The 18,828-nt window shown below is 36.4% G+C and overlaps 1 pseudogene; it reads left to right on the forward strand.

The window, feature by feature from the left end:
- LOC129624817 (putative ATP-dependent RNA helicase Pl10) overlaps window positions 1-8,856 on the forward strand; it is a 132,001-nt pseudogene extending 123,145 nt beyond the window's left edge.
- The last annotated feature ends 9,972 nt before the right edge of the window (window positions 8,857-18,828 follow it).

Below are 18,828 nucleotides of genomic sequence, written 5' to 3' on the forward strand. Positions count from 1 at the left end.
CTTCAATCTTTCCCAGCATCAGGGTCTTTTCAAATGAGTCAGTTCTTCACATCAAGTGGCCAAAGTATTGGAGCTTCAGCATCAGTCCTTCCAATGAATATTCAGGATTGATTTCCTTTAGGATTGATTGGTTTGATTTCCTTGCAGTTCAAGGGCCTCTCAAGAGTCTTCTCCAACACCACAGTTCAAAAGAATCAATTCTTTGCCGCTAGGTTTTCCTTATAGTCCAACTCTCACATCCATACATGACTACTCAAAAAAACATAGCTTTGACTATACGGACCTTTGTCAGATTAGAAAATAAATTTAATTTTTACTACACTTGCAACTGGCATTCAGACTTTCTGTCTGACCTCAAAAATACTATTAATATGTTAAAAATATTTGTATACTCTATAATAAATTGCATATTAATACTGACTCCACTGTGTAGGCAATTTATATAATTCAGCCAATATATTTCTGTTAAATGCTCAGAAGACAGAAAAATCACATTAAGATAGTAGAAATAACTCTGGAATTTTATTTTCTCATCAAGAAAGGAGGTTTTTGTGTTATATATATATATATATATATATATATATATATATATATATATATACTTATATATGCTTTAAGAATCCCTTATAAAAATCACTAAATGCTCACCAAAGGTCACATGCCAAAGATTTTTATTTTGAAGATAAATTTATTATCATATCAGTAGTGTTGAAAAGAAGAAAGAAAGAGGAAGAGAGGAAGGGGGAGAGAAGGAATTAAAAACCAAGCAATATCACAGCAGATTATATAGCTGTAAAGAAGTAAAGAAATAAATGAAAAAATTATCAAGGCACCCAAGTTAATATAAGTGCCTATGATGTGATTGGCTTATGGAAAGAAAGTCTGGAGTAAAACCATAATTAAAACTTATCGTGTTTGACTTTGAACAACACTCTTTATTTCTTTAAACTTTAAGTTCCTCATTTGAAATGATGAGTGATTTTGCAGTCCACAGAACTGTAAAGCTGAAAAAAATGAGATGTTTGGAAAAATCCATCAACATATTGAGTAGCACACAGTTGAGGTTCTATAAATGCTTCATGATTTCTTTCTTAATAAAACAGTTAATGATAGTCAAAGGAGCTGGAACTTGGGAAAAAATATAAAAGGATGACAAAAATAAGGAAATAGACAAATTAAGAGAAAATACAATACCCTACATTACTGTATTATTTTTGATAACTAAACTTGATAAAACTATCTCAGTATACCTCCAAAGCTAGTCAACTGATGGATGTGACTATGCTCTGGGTAAGATATTTCCTGGAATCACTTACATTAAAGAGTTCTCCAGCATTAACACATCTGTTATATCTTAATAAAGTTAATATAAGTATAATAATGATAATATAAGTAACTCACCATAGCCATTATCTAGGAAATCAAATTATTTCCTTTTATCTGTGGGAGTGAAAAAAGTTAAAGGGATTGAAAATCATAATTAAAAAATATGAATCTAGTGGCACAGCTTTCAATTATGGGGCTATGAATAAAAATAGTAAAATAGTTTTAAATAGTTATGATAGTTTGGCAAGATGCAGATCTTTACAAGACTTCCTCACTGATCCACCTCAGCCTCAGTGAAGATATGGGGACCTGTACCTAATCATCCACTGAATTAGAAATGTAAGTATGTGTAGACTTGTGTTGTTTCTGCTAATTTATTTTTTTATATACTTAGTTTGGGGAATAGCTTTCTTGGGGGAATATTTATAATTTAAACAATAAAAGCCTGAGGACCTATAAATAAATTTCATCTAAGTTTGGGAAATGAACTAGTCAGTTCAAGGGACCACTAATCTCTCTGAATTAAATCCCTCACTGTACAGCTTTGGGAAAGTTTGCTATCCATTTAAATAATCATAAAGATAAATGTTTTGATATTTCACTTAGGGTTCAGAATGTAAAATTAAGCTAAAGTACATATTGAAGTTTATCTCATTTGAGCTTCTCTTCTAAGATTATAAAAATAATTTGTTAATCTGCCAAGTTCTGTAGTTACCAGAGTATACTTTTCTTATGAAATATTTTGATGATTCATTTTTAATCATGCTATATTGAAGCATATACAAAATCAGGGGAAAATAGTCTTTTTAACATGGACTACCATATTTAATCCAATTACTATGGTTTTCCAGTAGTCATGTATGGATGTGAGAGTTGGACTATAAAGAAAACTGAAAACCAAAGAATTGATGCTTTTGAACTGTGGTGTTGGAGAAGACTCTTGAGAGTTCCTTGGACTGCAAGGAGATCCAACCAGTCCATCCTAAAGGAGATCAGTCCTGGGTGTTCATTGGAAGGAAGGAAGTTGAAGCTGAAACTCCAATACTTTGGCCACCTGATACAAAGAGCCGACTCATTTGAAAAGACTATGATGCTGGAAAAGATTGAGGGAAGGAGGAGAAGTGGACAACAGAGGATAAGATGGTTGGATGGCATCACCATGGTTGGATGGGTGAACTCAGGAATTTGGTGATGGACAGGGAGGCTTAGCATGCTGCAGTTCATGGGGGTGCAAAGAGTTGGACACGACTGAGCAACTGAACTGAACTGAACATTTTAATTAAATTTTACTGGAGTATAGTTGATTTACAATGTTGTGTAAGTTTCTGCAGTACAGCAAAGTGAATCACACACACACATATATATATATATATATATATATATATATACACACACACACACATAAATATCCCCTCTTGTTTTAGATTCTGTGTGTGTTAGTCCCTCAGTCATGTCTGACTTTATGTGACCCCATGGACTATAGCCCACCAGACTCCTCTGTTCATGGAATTCTGTTTCATCAGAGGAAATCTGTATGTTGAAATAGTGTGCATTCCCATACTTAAATATTCGTTACCAAGAATGCTTAAATTCCCATCAAACACAAAACATTTAAACATATGTCTCATCTTCTCATGAAAACTTCTGCTTTAATTATTTCTGGGCAATTTCTGAATAACTGGGAAAAAGAAGAAATTAATTTTCTCTTATTCATTCAGTTTTGGTAGAGGTAGAAAATTTCATATAAGGTGGAGTCTGGGAAAGCTGTGTACTCAGAATATAAAGAAGAAATCTTGTATTTTCTCAGTTAATCCAGAAGGTGTGATCATTGTAAGAAGAGAAGGCTGCATTAAAGGAATAATAGCATCTATGTAAAACATCTCTTTATTGTGAACTAATGTTAATTTAAAAGGAAATGTGGTATCTTGTACAGAATGTTTCAGTGACATAGGAATCAAACATCGTAACTTATTCTATTAAATTTGTTACTAGATTGCAAGCTTGGAACTGGCAAGTCAGTTAACTTCTTGATCCCTATTTCTTTATATGTAAGGTAATAGCCTGGATATGTATTTTATAAGTCTTTAACAATTTGAAAAATCAGATCATTCTAAAAATTAAATGGTATTATCCTTTATCAATTTCAAAGGAACAAAAAGCACAAAGTACTGGTTATACTTCATCTGCTCATAATCCAAGAAAGATCAGTAATAAAATAATGTCTTTTGTATTAGACTTGTGATTTTCTTCATTGCATTTTGAAACCTAAAAAAAATTATTTATAGATTTAGAAGTATGGGAATTTTTTAACCTGTAGCATTTACACATGTATTTTATTTACAATACTTAAAAGGAGGGTAAAGAGTTTGCACTGCACTTGTCAGTATTTAACCTTGAATATGTCAAGAAGCATTATCTGTGAATTTATTTATATAATATACTCCAAAGTCCACATAGTTATAGTAATTCTAACTGCATGTAATATTCAACACAAACCCATTTGTAGTCAAAACTGAAATCCAAACCAATCTCTAAAATTATAGTTTTGACTTTGCACAATTACATTATGGCATTATGCTACATTCAGACCATTAAGAAATTCACAGTTCTTTGCCTAGCAGCCAAAAACTTAACTCCTTATCACAAAGAATATATCATTAAGTCATATTGGAGCTCAGAATAGAATAAACAAACAAACAAAAAACAAATTATAAAATCTCAGTCTTTTTGACTGAAATATACCATATAATGCTTTAATAGAAATGATACTGTGATTAGAGAATTATCAATGAAACACATTTGAAGAGGTTTTTTAGATTAAGTAATTTAAAATTTATTTAGAAAATTTATAAAATATTAACTTACACATTTATTAAATACTTTTTTTAGCCATATTTATATTCATTGAGTGATAATGTCATAATTTTTTTTAATTCTAAGTTATTCCAAGACATTTCTTTCAAGCATGGTTATATATCTGGAGACCTTGTTTTTTGGGACAAAATTCTATGCATTCTAGAGAGCCACAGTTCTCAAATGAGAGCACCTTTACTGTTAATCAAACATACTCATCAGCAGAGGGAGATTCCAAGTTCTCTGTGCTCTTTATGGATGGATCCTGTGATGGTAGAAAATTCACCTCCTCTGGGCCAGCAGTTTGTGCATACCTGAATTCTACAGATAATATCAGTCAAGGAAGTAGAACCACAAAGGGTATTATATTTCTTCTCACTCAAGGAATGAAGAAATTAGTAAACAAATCTATGGTAAAGACAGTTCAGGGTTCAATTCACTTCAGTCCAGTCACTTAGTCATGTCTGACTCTGTAACATCTACTTCTGCTTGATTGACTAAACCAAAGCCTTTAACTGTATGAATTGCAACAAACTGAGTAAAATTCTTAAAGAGATGAGAATACCAGCCTACCTTCTCCCTGCCTCCTAAGAAATCTGTATGCAGGTCAAGAGGCACCAAATAAAACCAAACATGGAACAATGGACTGGTTCCAAATTGGGAAAGGCATATGTCAAGACTGTATATTATTACCCTGCTTATTTAACTTATATGCAGATTACATCATGAAAAATGCTGAGCTGGATGAAGCACAAGCTGGAATCAAGATTGCTGGGGAAAATATCAGTAACTTCAGATATGCAGATAACACCACCCTTATGGCAAAAAGCAAGAAGAATTAAAGAGCCTCTTTTTTTTTTAATTTTATTTTATTTTTAAATTTTACAATATTGTATTAGTTTTGCTAAACATCGAAATGAATCCGCCACAGGTATACCCGTGCTCCCCATCCTAAAGAGCCTCTTGATGGAAGTGAAAGAAGAGAGTGAAAAAGCTGGCTTAAAACTCAACACTAAAAGAACTAAGATCACGGCAACTGGTCCAATCACTTCCTGGCAAATAGATGGGGAAACAATGGAAACAGTGATAGACTTTATTTTCTTGAGCTTCAAAAATGATGTATAGAACAGTCTTATGGACTCTGTGGGAGAGGGAGAGGGTGGGAAGATTTGGGAGAATGGCATTGAAACATGTAAAATATCATGTATGAAACGAGTTGCCAGGCCAGGTTCGAGGCACGATGCTGGATGCTTGGGGCTGGTGCACTGGGACGACCCAGAGGGACGGAATGGGGCGGGAGGAGGGAGGAGGGTTCAGGATGGGGAACACATGTATACCTGTGGCGGATTCATTTTGATATTTGGCAAAACTAATACAATTAAGTAAAGTTTAAAAATAAAATAAAATAAAAAATCATTAGTGTTAGTTCCAGAAGATCTTGTAGGTCTTCACAGAACTGTTCAACTTCAGCTTCTTCAGCATTACTGGTCGGGGCGTAGACTTGGATTACTGTGCTATTGAATGGCTTGCCTTGGAAAAGATCAGAAATCATTCTGTAGTTTTTGAGATTACACCCAAGTACTGCATTTCAGACTCTTTTGTTGACTATGAAGGTTCCTGCATTTCTTCTAAGGGATTCTTGCCCGCAGTAGTAGATATAAGGGTGAACTGAATTAAAATCACCCATTCCATTCCATTTCAGTTCACTGATTCCTAAAATGTCCGTGATCGCTCATGCCATCTCCTGTTTGACCACTCAAAATTACCTTGACATGGACCTAACATGAGCCTAACAAGGTTCTTACACACTCTAAAGAGAATTCAGGGTAGAGTTCTAGTAAAGATAAGGACACAGACAGTATTTTGAGTCTCACAGTATTCAAGAGGGAAGTCTAGATCTTTCAGTGATTGTGAAGTGACTAAAGGGAAGGTTTGATGATAAGGAAGGGGGTGTCTATGACAAAAGTGGTTGCCATGGTGACAGATGTGACTTTGAAAATTTGAATAAGGTGGAAACAATCACTGGAGTGACAAATAGATGAAGATGTTTGGTCAAAACCATTTCCACCACAGCAGGATCCTCTATGACCCACCTCCCAGAATATTGGACATAAAAGCAAAAATAAACAAATGGGACCTAATTAAACTTAAAAGCTTCTGCACATCAAAGGAAACTATAAGCAAGGTGAAAATACAGCCTTCAGAATGGGAGAAAATAATAGCAAATGAGGCAACTGACAAACAACTAATCTCAAACATATACAAGCAACTCCTACAGCTCAATTCCAGAAAAATAAATGACCCAATCAAAAAATGGGCCAAAGAACTAAAGAGACATTTCTCCAAAGAAGACATACAGAAGGCTAACAAACACATGAAAAGATGCTCAACATCACTCATTATCAGAGAAATGCAAATCAAAACCACTAGGAGGTACCATTTCACGCCAGTCAGAATGCCTGCAATCCAAAAGTCTACAAGCAATAAATGCTGGAGAGGGTGTGGAGAAAAGGGAACCCTCCTACACTGTTGGTGGGAATGCAAACTAGTACAGCCACTATGGAGAACAGTGTGGAGATTCCTTAAAAAACTGGAAATAGACCTGCCTTATGATCCAGCAATCCCACTGCTAGGCATACACACTGAGGAAACCAGAATTGAAAGAGACACTTGTACCCCAATGTTCATCGCAGCACTGTTTATAATAGCCAGGTCATGAAAGCAACCTAGATGTCCATCAGCAGATTAATGGATAAGAAAGCAGTGGTACATATACACAATGGAGTATTACTCAGCCATTAAAAAGAGTACATTTGAATCAGTTCTAATGAGGTGGATGAAACTGGAGCCTATTATACAGAGTGAAGTAAGCCAGAAAGAAAAACACCAATACAATATACTAACACATATATATGGAATTTAGAAAGATGATAACAATAACCCTGTATATGAGACAGCAAAAGAGACACTGATGTATAGAACAGTCTTTTGGACTCTGTGGGAGAGGGAGAGGGTGGGATGATTTGGGAGAATGGCATTGAAATATGTATAATATCATGTATGAAACGAGTCACCAGTCCAGGTTCGATGCACGATACTGGATGCTTGGGGCTGGTGCACTGGGACCACTCAGAGGGATGGTATGGGGAGGAAGGAGGGTTCAGGATGGGGAACACATGTATACCTGTGGCAGATTCATCTTGATATATGGCAAAACCAATACAATATTGTAAAGTTAAATAAAATAAAATAAAATAAAAACATTTCCACCAAGTTAATATTTTAATAGGAACTTTTTTCTAAATATAACACTGGGATTAACTGAAAAATATGACCTTTAAATTGAGGCAAAAGTTGTCTCCCACCCGTTGAAAGTTTTATTGATGTTGAGATGGGAAAAATTATTATAGGAAATATCAATTTTATTTGTTGCTATACTCACTTGGCTCCATTGCAAAACTGTGCTGTTCATTTTATGAAAGATTAAAAAAAAAATGCACTTGATGTCTTCTACTCAAACAACATTTCTAAAACTTGCAGCATTCCTCTTGCTGATCTTGAATCAGATTTATTCACATGGTCAAGGAGAGTTTTTGAGGGCCAGGAAGGAAAATGCAAAGTATGGTCTCTGCCAACAATATCCAGTCTCCTTGGTATTAGCACCAACAAGAGAAATTTGGCAGTACTCATCTATAAGGAAGCCAGAAATTTTTCATAATGGTCTGAAGATAGTCCTTACATCATTTATGGTGATGCTGATAGTGGTTATCAGGTTTGATACTTAGAATGTGGATGAGACATGTTAGCTACTCCTGGAGGCATGGTAGACACGAAGGAAAGAGAAAAGATTAAAGTTCCACAAATATCAGGTATTGGGTAATGTGAATCTGATACTGATATGATATATAAAGCTCAGATATATAGACTATTTGAACAAGATGGTATGTCACTGAAGGAAGTTTACCAAAACATGTTTAGTGCTCCTTTCCCTAAGGAAATACAGGTACTTGCTCATGATTTCTTGATGAAATCACAAATACATCTTTTTGGTTGTAGGAATGTCAGCTCTACCTTTGAGAAAGTGAAAGTGAAGTCGCTCAGTCATGCCCGACTCTTTGTGACCCGACCCCATGGACTGTAGCCCACCAGGCTCCTCCCTCTGTGGGTTTCTCCAGGCAAGAATGCTGGAGTGAATTGCCATTTCCTTCTCCAGGAGATCTTCCCAACACAGGGATCAAACCCGGGTCTCCTGCACTGCAGACAGATGCTTTACCATCTGAGCCACCAGGGAAGCTACCTTTGAGAACGTCACATCAAAAGAGTCGGATAAGCAAATGCATCAGGAATGAATTTCTTGACCATAGTGTTTGTGGAGCCCCAAAAGGGTACAGATTCCCTGTAGAATTTTTTACACCATGAAGGATAATATCCTTGAACCAGGACCCAGGGAGAATGATCTTAAAGAGATGATGAAGAAAACTTCACAAATTCCTCTTAGGGAAAAGCCCAATTCTAGTGACCAGAGCCGTAGCAGCGAAAGGACTGGACATTTTCAATGGGAAACAAGTTATCAATTTTGATTTTCAGAATTGTATCACTCTTCATCCTCCTCACAACGCCAGTTCTCTTTTTTTCACACTATTTGCACTGCTCGCTGGTGGGCAAGGTGTGATCTAAGAGGCTGGAAGAAGACTCAAGGAGCTGTAGGAACTGCAGACACATGTATTCTCTCCTGGCTGATGCAGCAGCCATAGCATAAAGTAACCTCTCTCCTGGTTGGTGCAGCAGCCATAACAGCATTCTCACCTAGTTGAGGCGGCAGCTGTAGCAGTATACATGCTGTATTCTCTCCTCTTGTGGCTGACCCAGCAGACACAGCTGTGATGCAACAGAAAGGCCACCACTTTCCGGTGGAGCACATATATCTGGACAGCATAAAGTAGCTCCTGACCATGTGAGTACCTTGTGATGGGCATGCACAGTGCTACAAGTGCTTTCAGCTATTACATAGTCATTATTTACAAAACATGGGGGAAGACAGCCTGACTCTCCATCTTGGCTAGTTTGCTTTCTCCCCAGAAGAATGACATTGAAAGAAATATGCATCGCCTTGACTGTACAGGATGTGTAGGAAATCTTGGCCTTGCCAGCTTGTTCTTTAACTAAAGAATCATAAATATGACCAAAGATTCATTAGATCTTTTTTTGTGGAAGCTAAAGAAATGCAAAGAAGCAAAATGGCTGTCTGGGGAGGCCTTACAAATAGCTGTGAAAAGAAGAGAAGCCAAGGAGAAAAGGAAAGATATAAGCATCTGAATGCAGAGTTCCAAAGACTAGCAAGAAGAAATAAGAAAGCCTTCCTCAGTGATCAATGCAAAGAAATAGAGGAAAAAAACAGAATGGGAAAGACTAGAGATCTCTTCAAGAAAATGAGAGATACCAAGGGAACATTTCATGCAAAGATGGGCTCGATAAAGGACAGAAATGATATGGACCTAACAGAAGCAGAAGATATTCAGAAGAGGTGGCAAGAATACACAGAAGAACTGTACAAAAAAGATCCTCATGACCCAGATAATCATGATGGTGTGATCACTCATCTAGAGACAGACATCCTGGAACGTGAAGTCAAGTGGGCCTTAGAAAGCATCACTATGAACAAAGCTAGTGGAGGTGATGGAATTCCAGTTGAACTGTTTCAAATCCTGAAAGATGATGCTGTGAAAGTGCTGCACTCAATATGCCAGCACATTTGGAAAACTCAGCAGTGGCCACAGCACTGGAAAAGGTCAGTTTTCATTCCAATCCCAAAGAAAGGCAATGCCTAAGAATGCCCAAACTACCACACAATTGCACTCATCTCACATGCTAGTAAAGTAAGGCTCAAAATTCTCCAAGCCAGGCTTCAGCAATATGTGAACCGTGAACTTCCTGATGTTCAAGCTGGTTTTAGAAAAGGCAGAGGAACCAGAGATCAAATTGCCAACATCCGCTGGATCATCAAAAAAAGCAAGAGAGTTCCAGAAATACGTCTATTTCTGCTTTGTTGACTATGCCAAAGCCTTTGACTGTGTGGATCACAATAAACTGTGGAAAATTCTGAAAGAGATGGGAATACCAGACTACCTGACCTGCCTCTTGAGAAACCTATATGCAGGTCAGGAAGCAACAGTTAGAGCTGGACACAGAACAACAGACTGGTTCCAAATAGCAAAAGGAGTACATCAGGGCTGTATATTATCACCCTGCTTATTTAACTTATATGCAGAGTACATCATGAGAAATGCTGGACTGGAAGAAACACAAGCTAGAATCAAGATTTCCGGGAGAAATATCAATAACCTCAGATATGCAGATGGCACCACCCTTATGGCAGAAAGTGAAGAGGAACTAAAAAGTCTCTTGATGTGAAAGTGGAGAGTGAAAAAGTTGGCTTAAAGCTCAACATTCAGAAAATGAAGATCATGGCATCTGGTCCCATTACTTCATGGGAAATAGATGGAGAAACAGTGGAAAAAGTGTCAGACTTTATTTTTCTGGGCTCCAAAATCACTGCAGATGGTGACTGCAGGCATGAAATTTAAAGACGCTTACTCCTTGGAAGGAAAGTTATGACCAACCTAGACAGCATATTCAAAAGCAGAGACATTACTTTGCCAACAAAGGTCCGTCTAGTCAAGGCTATGGTTTCTCCAGTGGTCATGTATGGATGTGAGAGTTGGACTGTGAAAAAGGCTGAGTGCTGAAGAATTGATGCTTTTGAACTGTGGTGTTGGAGAAGACTCTTGAGAGTCCTTTGGAATGCAAGGAGATCCAACCAGTCCATTCTGAAGGAGATCAGCCCTGGGATTTCTTTGGAGGGAATGATGCTGAAGCTGAAACTCCAGTACTTTGGCCACCTCATGCGAAGAGCTGACTCATTGGAAAAGACTCTAATGCTGGGAGGGATTGGGGACTGAAGGAGAAGGGGACGACAGAGGATGAAATGGCTGGATGGCATCACTGACTCAGTGGACGTGAGTCTGGGTGAACTCCGGGAGTTGGTGATGGACATCCCTGGCGTGCTGGGATTCATGGGGTTGCAAAGAGTCGGACACGACTGAGTGACTGAACTGAACTGAACTGAAACAAAAAGTGCCCCCGTCATTTGAAAAGGTGGCATATCAACACTTCTACAAGGGTAGCAGCCATAGACATTATAAGAGTAGTAGATTCTGAGGCAGATTTGTGTCAGAGGTTATCAACATAGTCGTGTTGCCAGCAATTCCAGCTTGGTGCCAGCGGGAGTGGAGGTGGTGGAAGCAACCACAAACAGCTGCAGAGAATTTGGTGGGCGTAGTGATGGAGGTTTTGAACATTGGTGGATATGGAGGAAATTATAACTACTGAGGGGCTGACTGGTGGAGCAGCTGAGCCTACTTTGTAGTAGTGCTGTACTGTGCTTAGTCACTCAGTTGTGTCTGACGTTTTGTGACCTCATGAACTGTAGCCCTCCAGGCATTTCTGTCCATGGGGATTCTCTAGGTAAGAATACTAGAGTGGGTTGCCATGCCCTCCTCCAGGGAATCTTTCCAACCCAGGGGTCAAACCCAGGTCTCTCGCATTATAGGTGGAATTTTTTTACCACCTGAGTCACCAGGAAAGTCCATGGATACTGGAGTGGGTAGCCTATCCCTTCTTCAGTGGATCTTCCCAACCCAGGAATCAAATAGGGGTCTCCTGCATTGCAGGTGGATTCTTTACCAGCTGAGCTACCAGAGCAGTCCATATATAGAAACAACATGTAATTTAGCCAGAGGATACATTGTGTAGGTGCAAAAACTTGTATCAAATTGCCAACTGTGATGCTCCATTGATTCTCTTTTTAAGGGAACACAAGGTCAAAAGAGGACATGAAAGGAGCAATCAGCAGCCTTGTTCATAAGGTAATTTGAAGACTTCGACTGCTCTAGTGTGTATTAACTCTCCTTCCCCTTAACCCCATCCTAAATTGCTTTCATAATTTGGTGACTGCAAATCATCTGTTTGTCATGAATATGTTATTTTGATGTCCTATTGCTCAATAATTCTCAAGATAACAACTTTTTTTGGTAAAATACATTTACTGTACTTGAGCTGAATATTTTTGTAAATCTATAAATTTTAAATTAAACCATACAAACAACTTAAACTTATGTATACACACGAAACTCTATTCACTATTTAAGTATGTAAAGAGTAGACTGTATTTATTATAGTAAACTTTTCTTTTAAGGATATTTGACTTACCAAATATATCATTATAGAGAACAGCAGATATATTTTTCCAGATTATAATATTGAGATAGCAATGTCATCCTGTATCTGTAATATAAAAATGTGGTTTGCCTTATGATTGTAAGGAGACCTGATTCTAATGAAGCAACTCTCAGACATATGGGGGATAAGGAAAATTATCAGAGAGGCTCAGTGGTTCTTGATGAATCTATCTAGTATTGGAAAATTAAACACTACCTGATTACTGTTTGCTGAGACTGGGCTTATCCAGGCACACATTTAAGGTTTTAATTTACCTCTACTGTAAAATATAATTTCTAAGGATTTAATATATCACCTGTCCGTAATAAATCTGTCATGAAAGTGATTTAGTTTTACATGACTTTTAGAAGCAATCTTAGAGACTAAGAAAATTTCAACTAAATCACAGGTTTTAATGTTTGCTATATGAATAGATACACCTGTAATAATACTTTAGTAGTTAGTGGTAGTTAGTGGTGACATTTGCCTTGAATGGAAAAGTTCAGTTCAGTCACTCAGTCATGTCCAACTCTTTGTGACCCCATGAACCGCAGCACGCCAGGCCTCCCTGTCCATCACCAACTCCCGGAGTCCACCCAAACCCATGTCCATTGAGTTGGTGATGCCATCCAACCATCTCATCCTCTGTTGTCCCCTTCTCCTCCTGCCTTCAATCTTTCCCAGCATCAGGAACTTTTCCAATGAGTCAGCTCTTTGCATCAGGTGGCCAAAGTATTGGAGTTTCAGCTTCAACTTCAGTCCTTCCAATGAAAACCCAGGACTTATCTTCTTTAGGATGTACTGATTGAATCTCCTTGCAGTCCAAGGGACTCTCAAGAGCATTCTCCAACACCACTGTTCAAAAGCATCAATTCTTCAGCACTCAGCTTTCTTTATAGTCCAACTCTCACATCCATACATGACTACTTGGAAAAAACCATAACTTTGACTACATGGACTTTTCTTGACAAAGTGATGTCTCTGCTATTTAATATGCTGTCTAGGTTGGTCACAAACTTAAATCCTTTAGAATGTCCTATATTAGTATAATTTAGTAAGGTAGGACATATTCTTAAAATGCCTGATCTCTGGATATTCAATTTCAAGTGGCTGATGTTTACAGAAGCAAGAGGAAAAGAAAAAAAAATATTATAGAAGAATGAAAAGAAAAAAGGATTTATTATGAGATTTAAGGGGAGAAGGTAAAAACTTAATCATGAGCTAAAAGTTCACCAGTGTCTTTATTCTGGTCACATGTACCCTGCTAACCACATTTAGAGCTTAAATTTCAAAAAGTCTCTCTCAAATGGCACTTCAAAAATATATCAGCTTCAACTGCCATTTTAAGTATTAAAAAAAAAATATATATTCCACAAAGCAGAAGTTAAAAGAAATAAAAAAATAAGAAAGCTTCACACAACATGATGAATAAGCTTTTTTGGTTTATGCTGCTTTTGTATCATGAATAGATTAGAAATATGTCTTCTTTTACTCAATTTTCATTTTCACTTTTTAGTCAAACATGTCTGGTATGTACACTGAATTATTTTTCTGCTGAAAGTTGCCCTTTTCTATGTTCATATTAGAAAACAAAAATATAATTTTCATTATATATAGTTAAAACTGGGGACTGTGAAATCTAAAATCAAAAAATCTTTTTATACTTATTTACATGTAGTTAGATACATGGAAATGTATCTAAAGAACCTTAACTTAATTTGAGTAATTAGAAGAGAAAGAGATATTGCAGAAGGCCCAGAAAATGCTCTAAGTCAATTCTACTGCTGGACTGAAAGCATAGGGCCACTGGGCAGCAGCATTTCGCATAGGTTCACATTGAAATGATCCAGTGCATTACAAGCTATACACGTTAGTAAGTTCTGCACACTTTTTCCAAGAGATAAAGTAAATAAGAAAATAAAAAAGCTGTGAGCTACTTATGCCACAGTTGTCACTGTCATTGCAGACTCTACTGGCTGGGCCACCGGGAACCCCAATCTCAATATACTAAAACCAAATGTTTTTTCTTTGTTGTTGTTTTTACTATAATATAATAATAGTAAGAGTAAAAGATACAGTTTTGCTCTGAGTTCCCAAAGAAACAACAAAAATGGAATTACATAAAGTTAAATAATCAACTGATATTTAGTATCAATTTGATAAAACGTTCTTGCTTTAATTTAGGACATAAGTGTTTCCCTAGCAATTACACTGCAATGTTAGGTAAATCCAACAAAGTAGTGATAGACATGAAAATAATTCTTCCCGATTGTATGTGTTTATTTTGATATATCTTCTACTAAGATCATGAGCTTGTTCTGTGAGTTTGAATAATCAATAGACTTGGTTTGAATTGTGGGTGAACTCATTATATATCTTCAAACTTGAGAATAATCCATTTTTCACTTACCAAGAGACAATTTAAAAATTAATAGAAACACACAAGGAATAGAATGGACACCTCGTGAAAGGACAATATAGATCAATGGTTTAGGATGAAGAAAAACTGGGTGTGAATCTCATTTCTTTTTTCTTACATGCAAACATGGACAAGTTACATATTATCTTGCATTTCAGTTTCCTCATTTATAAAAAGAAGATAGTAATATCTACCTCATTACATTTTTGTGGATTTTAAATAAGCTGATGCATATGAAAAGATGATGATAGAGTCAGGTATATTATGAATGTTTGATATTAAGCTATTCCAGACTTCCCTTATTGTGGGAAAAAAATATTTGGCAAATATAAATTTCCCTAAGTAGTGTTCACTAACTGGTTGATCATATTCTTTGCTTCTAAGTTATTTGCTTTAGTTTCTTTTTTTATATCATATTTATTATAATTTGTTCCCCCTCTATAGGGTGATAATTTTTTTAAATTATAGATTCAGTATTAGTTAAGTGTATCATATATAGAAAATCTACAATGTGATGATTAAGATATTCTTTTCATATATATATATATGTGTGTATATTTATATACATATATATATATAGGTTTCATATATAAGTAAGAGATTATCTCAGGTAAAAATTACTGCTGTACAATGTAAAACAGCTGAATAGATAAAGTGTATTGAAGATTGTTAGTCGAAAATTAAAAAAAAAAAGGAAGGAAAAATAATGTCTTATATCTCTAATTTGTGTCTATGGACCTTAAATATAATGATAAAATTTATATATTTATAATATTAAGAAATTAGAAATACTGAAAGTCTTACTCAGAATTATACTGCACTAAAACCCTTGCTTCTGATTATAAAGAAATATATCTTATAGACATGTAAACAAATGACTTCTAATTTTTTTCAAATATCAGAATTTTAACAGAATGAAAAAATAGCATAACATGAACATGCTGTCTCATCTCACAAGATAATCTATTCAGATATTTAAGTATACAGTTACACTGGGAATAATTCAATGAAATATACATATGGCCTATATCAGATTCTTATACTGGGAAAATATAACACCTTGTGATATACAAAAATCATTCATTAATCAAATTTCATTGAAACATCCTATTTTATAGTAACATTTCAATTTTGTGAGAAAAAAATTAGAAACAATGTTGAACATTGTTAATATTAACATCTCCACTCATAGAAATAATCATCATTTCATTTCTGCAAGTATAATGAAGATTTGCAGAATATTGAGTTGCTAAATTCACAATATTTTTGGTTCAAGTATAACTAAGTAACTGTTCCATTTCATATCTGTGCTTAAGAGAGCTTAAGCCCTATTACATTAAGGTAATATATGATCTAGGCAGTATTAATATCAGGTGATAAGTTGATATATAGTCATATCTTTTTTTATTGTGCTTTACTCTGTTGAGGTTCACAGATAATGCATTTTATACAAATTAAAGGTTTGTGGCAACCCTACATAGGGCAGGTCTATGGGTACCATTTTTCTAGCAATATTTCCTCATATGTATCTATGATATACTATATCATGATGATATATTATATATCATATAATATTATGATGTATTATATCATGGTCATTATCACATATGACCATGTGATAATGGTCACGTTTGGTAACTCTCAATAGTTCAAACATTTTTATTATTATTATTATTATATTTGTTATGGTGATCAGTAATCTTTTTATACCTGTAATTCTAATCAGTAATTCTAATTATTTTGAAATGTCACGAATCACACCTATAAGACTGCTGCTAAGTCACTTCAGTCATGTCCGACTCTGTGCGACCCCATAGATGGCAGCCCACCAGGCTCCACCATCCCTGGGGTTCTCCAGGCAAGAACACTGGAGTGGGTTGCCATTTCCTTCTCCAATGCATGAAAGTGAAAAATGAAAGTGAAGTCGCTCAGTCGTGTCCGATTCTTGATGACCCCATGGACTGCAGCCTACCAGGCTCCTCAATCCATGAGATTTTACAGGCAAGAGTATTGGAGTGGGGTGCCATTGCCTTCTCTGACCTATAAGACAGTGAACTTAATAAATGTGTGTGACAGTCTTCTCCTGCTGCTGCTACTGCTGCTGCTGCTAAATCGCTTCAGTTGTGTCCAACTCTGTGGAACCCCATACATAGACAGCAGCCCACCAGGCTCCCCTGTACCTGGGATTCTTCAGGCAAGAACACTGGAGTGGGTTGCCAGTTCCTTCTCCAATGCATGAAAGTGAAAAGTGAAAGTGAAGTCGCTTAGTCATGTCTGACTCTTAGAGACCCTATGGACTGAAGTGCACCAGGCTCCTCCGTCCATGGGATTTTCAAGGCAAGAGTACTGGAGTGGGATGCCATTGCCTTCTCTGGACAATCTGCTCACTTACCAGCAATTCCCCATCTTTCTTTCTCTCCTGGGACCTCCCTCTTCCTGAGATGCAGCAATATTGAAATTGACCTATTAATAATCCTCCAATGGCCTTTAAGTGAAAGGAAGAGTCATACATCTCTTACTTTAAACTGAAAAACCATAAAGGTTCAGTTTAGTGATAAAGGCATGTTGAAGGCTGAGATAGGCCAAAATCTAGGCCTTTTACATACAACAGCTGGCCAAGTTGTGACTGCAAAGGAAAATTTCTCAAAGGAAAATTAAAAGTACTACTCCAGTAAGCACTTGAATGATAAGAAAGCAAAACAGCCTTCTTGGTGATATGGAGAAATTTTAGTAATGTGGATAGATTAAACCAAATGCAACATTCCCCTTAACTCAAAGACAGTCCAAAGCAAGATCCTAACTCTCTTCAATTGTATGAAGGCAGAGATAGCTGAGGAAATTGCAGATGAAAAGTTTGAAGCTAGCAAGAGGTTGGCTCATGGGATTGAAGAAAAGCCATCTACAAAAATAACAGTAAAAGGTGAAACAATAAACACTGATATAGAAACCTCACCAAGTTATTCGATCAAGCCAAAATAATTACGATGAATACACTAAGCAATGCATTTTAAGTGTAAATAAAACTACTTTATATTAGAAAAAGTCTCCATCTAGGACTTTCATAGCTAGAGAGGATAAAGCAATGCCTAGCTTCAAAGTTTCAAAGGACAGCCTGACTGCTAATGAAGTTGGTGACTTTAATTTGAAAACACTATTTATTTGTGCTTAGTTGCTCATTTGTGTTCAACTCTCTGCAGATCCATGGACTATAGCCTTCCAGGCTCCTCTGTCCATGGGATTCTCCAGGCAAGAATACTGGAGTGAGCTGTGATGTCCTACTCCAGTGGATCTTCCCAAACTAAGGAAACCAACCCAGGTCTTCTCTTTCATTGAAGGTAGACCCTCTACCACTGGTATCACTACTCATTTATTACCATTCCAAAAATCTTAGTGTCCTTGAGAATTATACTGAATCTACCTTTCCTATAATCTATAAGCAGAATAAAAACCCCTGGATAATAATACATCTATTGACAACATGGTTTATCACATATTTTAAGCTCTCCATTGAAACCTACTGTTCAAGGAAAAAAAAAAAAATCTCTAAAATACTACTGTATGTTGACAGGATACCTGGTCATCAAAGAGCTCTGATAGAGATGTACAAGGAGATTTTATTTTCATTCTTGCTAATTCAGCATCTATTCTGCAGCCCACAGATTAAGGCGTAATTAGCCTTTCAAGTTTTATCATTTAAGAAATGAATTTCATACGCCTATAAGTGGCATAGGTAGTGATTCTTTAGATGGATCCAGGCAAAGTAAATTGAAAACCGTATGGAGACAATTCACCATTCTTGGTGTGATTAAAAACATTCATGAGAAAATGTCGCGGTATCAACATTAACAGTGATTTGAAAGAAGTCGATTCCAACCCGTATGGATTATTTTGAACTGCTCAGAATTATGGTGGAGGAAATAACTATAGATAAGGAAGACAAAGCAAACATACAT

Source organism: Bubalus kerabau, chromosome 12 (assembly GCF_029407905.1).
Source record: "Bubalus kerabau isolate K-KA32 ecotype Philippines breed swamp buffalo chromosome 12, PCC_UOA_SB_1v2, whole genome shotgun sequence".
In the NCBI taxonomy this organism is placed as follows: Eukaryota; Metazoa; Chordata; class Mammalia; order Artiodactyla; family Bovidae; genus Bubalus; species Bubalus kerabau.